At 35.4% G+C, this 11,768-nt stretch overlaps 1 pseudogene; it reads left to right on the top strand.

The window, feature by feature from the left end:
• Positions 1 to 6,978: 6,978 nt before the first annotated feature.
• LOC111158539 lies at positions 6,979 to 8,756 on the top strand (annotated as a pseudogene).
• The last annotated feature ends 3,012 nt before the right edge of the window (positions 8,757 to 11,768 follow it).

Genomic DNA, 11,768 nt, shown 5'->3' with positions numbered 1-11,768 from the left:
CTTAAAGATATCTTTATCACTTGCTTCAGTTTGATGGTCATTTGGGTTGTTTACACTTTTGGGCTCTAACAGTAGTGCTTAATTACTTAATTAATGTACCAGTCTTTATGTGAACATGTCTTTTCATTCCATTCGGGTGTATATACAAAAATGGAATTGTTGGCTCATAGTAAGTTAAGTCTAGATTTGAACTTTGGGGAATGGCCAGACTGTTCTCCAATGAACATTTTATATTTTATAAAATATTTTATATTCCCATCAGCAACATATGAGAGTTCCAATTCCTCCACTTCATCGTCAATATTTTTTAATACCTTTTTTGTTGTAGACATTCTAGCATATATGAAGTGGCATCTCATATTTCTGACTTACATTTCTCTAATGGCTAATACTGTTGAATATCTTTTTATAGGCTTATTGACCATTTGTATCTCTTCTTTGAAGAAATGTCTACTCTCATCCTTTACCAATTTTTAATTGGGTTTCATATCATTTTATTATATGTTTATATGAAAAAAATAGATATCTCCTTATATAATCTAGGTACAAGTCCCTTAACAGATCTATCATTTGCAAGTGTTTTTCTCATTTTGTGGATTTTTCCAATTCTGTGGATTGTCTTTCATTTTGGTGATGGTGTCCTTTGAAAACACAGTGACATCTATACTTTTGGTTTTGGGGATTTTGTTTGTTTTTAGTTAAGAGCATGTTTCTTGGTTTGTCTCTGTCTCCCCCCACCACTTTGCTGGTTTGTTTTGTTTCCTAAATTATACATATGAGTAAAATCATATGGAATTTGTCTTTCTCTGACTTATTTCACTTAGCATAATACTCTCTAGCTCCATTCATGTCATTGCAAATGGCAAGATTTCCTTCTTTATTATGGTAACATCCCACCATATATATATATATATACACACATATATATGTGTGTGTATCTATATATCCCCCACATTTATATATATAGATAGATAGATCTAGATAGATCTATATATATATATATATATATATATATATATATATATTTCTTCTGTCCTTTGTCATCGATTGATTGATTGATTTAAGACTGTGGGGAGGGGCAGAGGGAGAGAGAGAATCTCAAGCAGATTATCTACTGAGTGTGGAGCCACATGTGGGTTTGATTCCACAATCCTGAGATCATGACCTGAGCCAAAATCACGAGTCAGTCATTTCACCAACTAAGCACCCCTCTTCTGCCTGCTTTAATTGGATTATTTGTTTATTGGCTGAAAAGCATGGTGGTATCTACTTTGTTTTTTTAAGATTTTATTTATTTATTTGAGAGAGAGAACATGAGAGAGCAGCACAAGAAGGTTGGGGTGGGGAGAGGGAGAAGCAGGACTCAATCCCAGACCCTGGGATCATGACCTGAGCTGAAGATAGGCACTTAAGTGACTGAGCCACCCAGGCACCCAGTGGCATCTACTTTTTTTTTTTAATTTAAATTTTATTTTTTATGAACATATAATATATTTTTATCCCCAGGGGTACAGGTCTGTGAATCGCCAGGTTTACACACTTCACAGCACTCACCATAGCACATACCCTCCCCAATGTCCATAACCCCACCCCCCCCTCCCAACCCCCCTCCCCCCAGCAACCCTCAGTTTGTTTTGTGAGATTAAGAGTCACTTATGGTTTGTCTCCCTCCCAATCCCATCTTGTTTCATTTACTCTTCTCCTACCCCCTTAAACCCCCATGTTGCATCTCCTCTCCCTCATATCAGGGAGATCATATGATAGTTGTCTTTCTCCGATTGACTTATTTCACTAAGCATGATACCCTCTAGTTCCACCCACGTCGTCGCAAATGGCAAGATTTCATTTCTTTTGATGGCTGCATAGTATTCCATTGTGTATATATACCACATCTTTTTTATCCATTTGTCTGTTGATGGACATCTAGGTTCTTTCCATAGTTTGGCTATTGTAGACATTGCTGCTATAAACATTCGGGTGCACGTGCCCCTTCGGATCACTACGTTTGTATCTTTAGGGTAAATACCCAGCAGTGCAATTGTGGCATCTACTTTTAAAAGATGCATTCCATACATAATGTATGTGTGACTGATAGATACCAAAGGAGTAAAACAGATTGCATCCTTCTTATAGAATGTAGAGATCAAGACCAAGAATTTTATGGCCTTCAGGACAGGACACAAAACTTAATAGTCAGTCATCACAAAACTCAGATATGATGACCTTCAAAATTAATTTAACATGATACATCATGGTTAATATATAGCATAGAGTAGTATAGAGAATTTAATATGTTTATATTCATACATATACATTTGTATATGTGAATGCATATATATGTATATGAGTTGACCATATACTCACATAGAATTACATAGAATAGAATACTCACATAGAATAAGTTGCAAAACAGCTGACCCAGAAAGGCAAAAGGACTAATAACAAAACAAACACTCTGTGCATCTCTTTGGAGATACTTTTATTAGGCATCTTAAGGCCAACATAACTTTATGAAGTCAAGAAAGCTGTTTAGTGGAACTAGTGGTCCACTAGTTGGCTTGTTTTCTAGGTTTAAGTTACACACTTCCTCTCCCAGTTCTGATTTATTTATTTATTTATTTATTTATTTATTTATTTATAAACATTCATTTACGTAATCTCTACACCCCATGTGGGTTTCAAACTCATGACCCTGAGATCAAGAGTCGAATGCTCCACTGACTGAGCCAGCCAGGTGCCCATCCCTCCCCCCCCCCACCCCAGGTCTAGTTTATCTGAGTACAGGGACTTCAATACCCAATTTGAAGGAGGAGAAATAAACCAGGAATGAATGAGTGGAAAGAAGGCTTGAGTCATAATCCTCTTAAGGTGCCTTAATCCTCTCAGATTTGGTGTTTTTGGTTAGATTCCAAGAAGTTGTCACAGGCACACACACGCACACACAAACACACAGACAACTGTGTGAACTTATTACTGCCCAATATTGATTGATACCCAACTCAGAGGAAAATATTTAAAGAAACATCTATGGTTCATTACTTTTTGCACAGAATCTAAAATCTATCTTTCAGTTCTTACCACCCAAGATGAGATTATCCAGACTACAGTGCTTTGACACCCCATGAGATCTTTTTTTTTTTTTTTTTTTACTGAATTGTATCTTTGACTTATCATTCTAATGTGAGGGATACTATAAGGTGTGTCTGTCTGTGTCATGAAAAGTCCCTTAAGTAGTGATGTGCTGATAAATATTTGACAACTAGTTCTGCAGGGAGCAAAAAGCCCTCATTTGTAGCATGTACTGATTCCCATGGTGTAAATTCTTTCACAGTGGCTGATTTCAAGATACCAATGTGACATCCCAGGCCTCAGAGTGGGGAAAAGATGCTTATAAACTGAATCCTATGAAGTGGTTGAGGTGGTGTGAGTCAGCTCCTGACCACCACCACCTTCAGGGGTAAGCATGCTTCTTAACTAGTGGATACAGTCAATTACATACAAGATCAAATTGTAGGTCTTGCATTTGTACCGGGAAGCTAACAGCCAAATTGAAAGCTAATTTAAAACAAGATGTGTAGGTCTTCATAGCATGCTTTTTGATATGTCATTCCTAGGTCCATTCATAAATAAATCCTTATTTTAATCTCTTCTTTTACTCCTACTTTTAGTTTATTCCATCTTTCAAAATTCTATTTGTAAACTGTCTCCATTATTTCCCAGAATGAGTTATGGTAGATTTAAATAAAGAAATGAATAATCCTTATATGACTTCAGGCACAGAACAGAGATTAAAGGTGAAGTACTGGCTTATCCCTGGGATGAAAACACAAAAAGAAGGTTGCCTGCCAGCCCCACCTCTACCCAGACAGGAGCAGTTCACTTCTCCCTCTGGTCCTCAGAGTCCTTGCCTATGCAGTTAGGTTAATGTCAGGATGAGCTCTAATGTCATTCAAATTATCCTTAATTGTGTAATTCCAAAAGCTTCTGGTTCATTCTAAAATTAAATTCTATTGATATTCAACACAGTTTGAATAAACTATGTAATTTTATGCCTATGTTAGAATGATTTTAATATTATACTCAATTTTAGCTTTTGCAGATTGCTATTGGCTCATTGGTGTTGACAGGCAAACTTGTGGGTGCATATAATTAGCTTTTTATAAAATGACATTTCATCTGTAGGCAGAGTAACAAATTTTGAATTTTATGCATGAAAAGATTGATAGCTGGCACAATTATTAATTTCTGCAGGCTTCCTGTTGGTGGTATATGATTTGGAAAAGCATTTGCATTTATACTCTAATAAAAGAAAGCTCTATCTTCTCCTTAAATTTTGGAAAGTATAATACTTTAAGCAACTCTAACTTAATAGTCCTAATACCCAGGGATATGTTAGCAATTCATATGAGCAGGTAGCTATGACATGGTACAAAATGTTCTGGGTTTGTTAGAATTTTGGCTGATGCTCCAGCTATACCTGGGTAACCACTTGACCTTAAGCAAGTTCAGGACTTCAACCTGAGTGTTCAATATGTCTAAGCCTCAGCTTCATGTTGTCAAATGGGCAAATCTCCTTACCTTTCAGGACTGATTTGAAAATCAAATGAAATATAGATTAAATATCCCCAGCATAGTTCCAACTTGGCAACCGTGGACATTGATGAAAACCTTCTCACTGGTCTCTCGACTGTTTTTTTAGTGCAAAATTGCTCAGTGATACTCAAGGGCTTGGCTTAAACCAAATGGTATGAAAATTGTTTCTTCCCGAACTCCTTAAAGTAGCTTTATTCCTTTTTTACTTTTCTCACCAAAACAAATTTGGTAAAATATTTTAGTCATAGGTATTCAGAAGAAAAAACAAATTTAAATCATTGTCCTAAAAGGCAAGTGAGGCCTTTGTGCCACAAATATTCTGAATGTAAAAGACTGCTTAGTTCTTTTTTTTTTTTTTTCTGTTGGTTAAATATATGAAAATCACATTTCTTGGTATCTCACACATAGAAAATACAGTGACATATTAAACATTTGGGAATAATTACCTTATATTCTAATTCTATATCATAAGGAGACATATATGTACATAGAAGTTAAATTTAAGGAATAAAAAAGACTAAAATTTAAGGAATTGAACATTCTATGGATATGTACATTCAAAATAAATCTTACTATAGAAGATATCACCTTATTTTTAAAATGTGTTGAGGAAAGAAACTGTCAGATGGTGAACTTGTGAAAGTATCATTTAAATGAAATTTATAAGGTACAAAATACACCTTATAAAAAAACAAAAGCTATTGGATTCTTACTTTCAATTAGAAATTGTTAAATTTAAATCCCAGGTAAAGAAGATATGAATGATGTAATGTGTATCAACTAAGTGGTCATAACAATTAAGTATGAGATTGTGTCATCATATGTCTGTTTCAGCAATGCCATATACAAATATATCATAAACAAATGCGGTGGGGGAAAACTTCAAACCACTCTTGGAACAGGTCAACTCTGGGATAATATTACAAAACAATAAAGCATCTTTCTAAAAATATAAGTGAAATTTACAAATATCTAAAGCTAATTGCCCCTTTATCTTATAATTTAATGTATATAAGCATGTAAGTCAGTATTAATATATGAGCTTGATAGTTCATAATTATCACCACTAGTAGTATGTGTGTGTGTATATATATATAATATCCATAAATATGCTAATAAAATATATTGTTCTCAAAATTTGACTAAATCTCATCTATCTCCAAATAAAGGTTCACAGATTTGATCATTCATTTCAACCTGAGTATTTTGTACACCCTTTCATGTGTAGAGCAACAAGCAATATTTCTTCCTTCTCTCCCATGTTATTAGGTTTATTTGAGCCTTTGCCCAGATACCAGCCTAATGGTGCTCCAGGTCCTGGGAAGCCCAGGGTGTGACCTCATTAATTTCAACAAAGAGGGACTTCCCTCACACCTAGGAACACAGTCAGCAATGCAGAAATGATATGTTCCCTTGTGGACTATGCACCCTTCCCTATCTAAATTTTCAGCACAGCATGAACTGAGCACTTTCATTCTCAAGACTAGTAACTATGCTGACTGATACTTGATTTGTTATTTTCTTCTACAGCAACTATGCCCTGTACATAGTAGTTTCCCTATGCATTTTTTCTTTTTGCTTTTTTAAGAAAGACTAGGGTTGGAGCACCTGGATGGCTCTGTTGGTTAAACATCTGACTCTTGATTTTGGCTCAGGTTGTGATCTCTAGGGTTGTGGGATTGAGCCCTGCGTAGGGCTCCACGTGCAGTGTGGCATCTTCTTGTCCTTCTCCCTCTGCTCCTCCCTTCTTGCTCTCTCTCTCCCATAAATAAATAAATCTTAAAAAAAAAAGCCCGGGGAGGATAACACCTACCTTTCTTATCTCTGAGATGATTCTGTGAGGCCTATTAGTAAGTTATACCAGATGGAGAGGTGTTCTTATGAAAGGTTCGTATTATTTAGCCCCAACTTTGTACATGACTTCATGTAAAAACATGTTTGTATTTTTATGAACTTGTCTCAGTGCCAGCTGTCACCAAAAAGATTAGAAAAGAGGAAATAGTGGGTAGGAGACCATAGAGTGCTTTCACACTTACAACAACTGTTTCCATCTGCTTTCAGAACAGTCTTTCCCAAAGAGAATATAAAGATGAAAAAATAATTGGTAAAGCTATTCCTGTAAGACCATGCAGACAACCTGATCTTGAACTTCCCATCCTCCAGAACTGTGAGAAATAAATTCCTGTTGTTTATAAGCTACCCATTTTATGGCATTTATTATAGCAGTCTGAATGGACTAAGAGAGTAGCCTCATGCTAAATTCACTGATAAATGTGTGAGTTCTGACCTCTTCACTGGTTGGCTGTTCCTTTGTCTCTCCCTCTCCTTGGGCCTCCCTGTAACCTGAGACACGATATTCAGATTAGGCCAGTTAATAACCTTACAATGGCTTCCAAATGTTCAAGTGAAAGGAAGAGTTGCACATCTCTCACTTTAAATCAAAACCAGAAATGATTCAGTTTAGTGACGAAGGCAAGTTGAGTATTGAGAGGCCAGAAGCTAGACCTCTTGTGCCAAAAAGTTAGCTACGTTGTTAATTCAAAGGAAAATCTCTTGAAGGAAATTAAAAGTGCTACTCCAGTGTGCACATGAATGGTAAGAAAGAGAAACAGCCTTGATGATGTGGAGAAATTCCTAGTGGTCCGGTTAGAAGATCAAATCAACCACAACACTCTCTTAAACCTAAGACTAACGCAGAACAAAGCCCTAACACTCTGCAGTTCTGTGAGAGCTGAGAGAGGTGAGGAAGCTGCAGAAGGAAAGTCTGAAGCTAGAAGAGGTAGGTTCATGAGGTTTAAGGGAAGAAGCCAGCTCCACAACATAAAAGTACAAGGTGAAACAACAAGTGTTGGTGGAGAAGCTATGGCAAGTTCTCCAGAATGTCTAGTTAGGATAATTAGTGAAGGTGGCTACAATGAACAACAGATTTTCAATGTGGATGAAACAGCCTTTTGTTGGAAGAAGATGCCATCTAGCACTTTCATAGCGAGAGAGGAGAAGTCAATGCCTGACTTCAAAGCTTCAATGGACAGACTCTTTTTAGGGGCTAATGCAGCAGGTGACTTGAAGTTGAAACCAATGCTCACTGACTGTTTTGAAAATCCTGAGATCTTTAAGAATTATGCTAAATCTATTCTGTCTGTGCCTTATAAATAGAGCAGCAAAGCCTGGGTAATGTGTCTACAAATGTGTTAATTTGTAAACACATCTGTTTACAATATGGTTTACTAAATATTTTAAGCTCATTGATGAGACATACTGCTTGGGGAAAAAATCCTTTTCAAAATATTACTGTTCATTGACAGCACATCTGGTCACCCAAGCATTCTGATGGGGATGTATAATGAGGTTAATGTTGTTCTCATGCCTTCTAACACAACATCTGTTGTGCAGCCCATGGGTCAAGGAGTAAGTTTGATGTTCAAGTCTCATTATTTAAGATACATTTTGTTAAGCTATAGCTGTCATAGATAGGGATTCTTCTGAAGGATTCAGGCAAAGAAAATTGAAAACCTGGAAACAATTCACCATTTCCAGATGCCATTAAAGACATTCATGATTTATGGGAAGAGGTCAAAATGTCAACATTCACTGGAGTTTAGCTGAAGTTGATTCCAGCCCTCAGGGATGACTTTGAGGGTTTCAAGACTTCAGTAGAGGGACTAACTGCAGATGTGGTGGAAATAACAAAAGAACGAGAATTAGAAGTGGAACAAGAAGATGGGAATGAATTCTTCAATCTCATAATAAAACTTGAATGGATGATGAGTTGCTTGGGATGGATAAGTAAAGAAAGTGGTTTCTTGAGATGGAATCTACTCCTGGTGAAAATGCTGTGAAGAGTGTTGAAATGACAACAAAGAGTTTAGAATATTATTCAAACTTAGTTATGCATAAGCTTAGTTTGCAGCTTCAAGGTTTGAGAGGATTGACTCCAATTTTAAAGAAGTTCTACTGTGGGTAAAATGCTATCAAACAGCATCTCCTGCTATAGAAAAATCGTTCATGAAAAAAGGAGTCAATCTATGTGGCAAACTTTGTTGATGTCTCATTTTAAGAAATTACGACAGCCACCCAGGCTTTGGCAACCACCCAACCTGGTCAGTCAACAGCCATCAACATCAAGCCAAGCCTTGCCACCCATAGAAATTACAAGCCACTGAGCAAAAATTATACTTAGCCTTTTTTTTTTTTTTTTAGCAATAAAGTATTTTTTTTTAATTAAGGTATGAACATTTCTTCTTTGGGCATAATGCTCTTGCATACCCAATAGTGTAAGCATAGCTTTTATGCAAACTGGGTAACCAAAAAATTCATTTGACTCACTTTATTGCAATACTTGCTTTGTCATGGCAGTCTGACATGCATGGAACTCACAATATCGCTAATGATGTCTGTACTGACTGATTTTTTTAGAGATTTTATTTATTTATTTGTTAGAGAGAGAGGAAGAGGCAGGCAGAGGGAGAAGCAGACTCCCTGATGAGCAGGGAGCCTGATGCAGAACTTTAGTGCACAGAGATGCCATAAAGCTTAGACTGAATTTCTCATACTATATATGATGACACTTTAATAACCAGAAATATTCGGTAGCTAGCCTAAAGTCACAAAAATACTTGCTCTGTAGTTATATTGAATTTTTCTCTGGTTCTTTGCTCAGTGTACTAAGTTCAAAAGAAATATACTCCACATTCTTAAACTCCTGGAACTAGAATGGGCCATTTTGTCAACCTAATGTATTTCAGATCACTAAATCAGTATGGCATAGAGGTCAAGCACATAGGTTTGAGGCTAATTGCCTGGGTTTTAATCTTGACCATTCACCTCTTAGGAAGTTTGTCCTCAAGCAAACTACTTAAACTCAATCTACTTCAGTTTCCTTATCTGCAAAATAGTGATAATATGAAAACTAAATGAAATAAAACTCTTAAAATACAACAATTTATAAACGTTAGTATATTATCAGTGTTATTAAAGTATAGTGATTATACAACCTGGTATTTTTTCTCTTTGTTTACAGGAAAGTAAGCTATATTTTATAGGGCGCAAGAAAGACCTGGATTCCTATCTTATGTCATCTTCTCAGTTTGACATTAATGAGAATGTGGAACTTTTGTGGTGAGCATAGCAGAATTTATATACTTGTCGAATCACTATGTTGTACACATAAAACTGATGTAACATTGTGTGTCAACTGTAATCAAACAAAAAAGAAATAATAAAATACCTCTTCCCTTTCCCTTACGATATAGTGGAAACATCATGGGTTGGAGACAGGAAGACTTGTTTTGAATCCTAATTCTATCACCTTCAACAATGTGACCTTGAATATTACTTCATTTCCATGAAAGTACTTTTATCATCATTTATAAAATAGGCATGTAACTATGCATTGTTTTTTGTGAGGAATAAGTAAAGATTTAATTAACATTTATTTAATTTATGATTAGTACTTAGGTAATATGCCAGGAATGTAGAAGATTTTTGTAGTGTTGGTTTCCATTATTATTCCTTTTTTGTTTTGTACTCTCTCTATTTTAATCCATACTTTTCCCTTAATTCTTTTTAATTACCCTAAGCAAATGCAGAGTAAATATACTTTAGATACCCATGTAAGATCTTGATTTTGGTGTTTTTCTATGCTTTCACATGGATTTTCTATTATTGGTCACAGTAAAACTTAAGTGATACCTAATGCAGTTTTCTATTAATAAGTGAAGGCAACGTAAAATGTTATGCATGACTTACTTGGTTGACACACTCTCTCATTTGTTGAAATAAAAGAAAAAAACCTTTCAGAGATTCAAATGTCAGTGTGCATGAAATCTGAGAAATTCTGAATTCTCAACTTACTTGATCTTTTTCTCTAATCCTTTCTTAACTTCCCCTAAGCTTTGAACACCACAAAATGTATTTTTATTTATTTATTTATTTATTTATTTTAATAAACATATAATGCATTTTTATCCCCAGGGGTACAGGTCTGTGAATCGCCAGGTTTACACATTTCACAGCACTCACCATAGCACATACCCTCCCCAATGTCCATAACCCGACCCCCCTCTCCCAACCTCCCTCCCCGCAGCAACCCTCAGTTTGTTTTGTGAGATTAAGAGTCACTTATGGTTTGCCTCCCTCCCAATCCCATGAACACCACAAAATGTATTTTTAAAAGCAGTCAATGCAGAATAACAATTTTATTTTAATAATGAAGCTTTCTGATACCAAGAAATCAGAATAATTAGCTTTTATTTTCATCCACCAACTTGCTTATTCTAGTAAGTCAGCCATTTTTTTTCCTACATCCATGAAGCACAAATAATATCTTCCCTTGTCTACCTCTTCATATTCCTGAGGTGATGAAATAATCCCTATATAGTTTTTAATACTCATAAATTAGGAAGGTACTGATAATAATAACTTAACGAATAGTAATATAGAAGAAATTAACACATAAAAAGATATTGCATTGTATATCTGAAAAAAAATTAGTTGTCAATTAATACTGTGTATAATCCAGCAGAAGTTTCTGTACCATTTTTTCACTTCAGAAGTAAAACTTTTAGGGATGATACCATTTAGGTGAGTTTCAGAATGTTAAGCATACTATGGGTAGAAGAAATATGAATGCTGTTGAAAAAATAAATTTGTTGGCAGCTCATTTGCAAGGAAACACATAAAGCTATAAAGCGTCTATCAGTTGTATAGCACTAAAATAAACCTGTCCTTGTTTTTCAAAATTTTATCGATAACCATGCAGCTGTGAACCACACATGCTAAATTAAATCAACATGTTGGAAGAAAAAGAGTTGATGATGGCACTAATCACTGAGTATTTAAATGATGTAAGAACTAAAAAGAAGAAAAAAGGAGAGAGGGAAAAAAAATGATAGAGAACAATTACTAAGAAGGGCAAGCCAGTGGCTTTAATGGACATATTCTGTGAAATATCATAAAAAGTGATGCTTAAAATATTGTGCCTACAATTAATTATTGCTGGTTCTTTTCCTGCCCAGAGGACAATAGACCAAATTTGTAATTTTATTATTCTGGGCTAATTGGTTTTATACATAATTCTGAGAAAGTCCTTTTTAAATTCTTCATGAGATTTCAGTACTAGATATGATTGAGTGCTGTAAAGTGACTGAATATAAAGTGTAATTACTAAGATAGCA

This window comes from Enhydra lutris, unplaced genomic scaffold (assembly GCF_002288905.1).
Source record: "Enhydra lutris kenyoni isolate GAN:26980312 unplaced genomic scaffold, ASM228890v2 scaffoldscaffold60, whole genome shotgun sequence".
Taxonomy (NCBI): domain Eukaryota; kingdom Metazoa; phylum Chordata; class Mammalia; order Carnivora; family Mustelidae; genus Enhydra; species Enhydra lutris.
The sequence above is the reverse complement of the archived record's forward strand: the minus strand, read 5'-3'. Positions and strand labels throughout refer to the sequence as shown.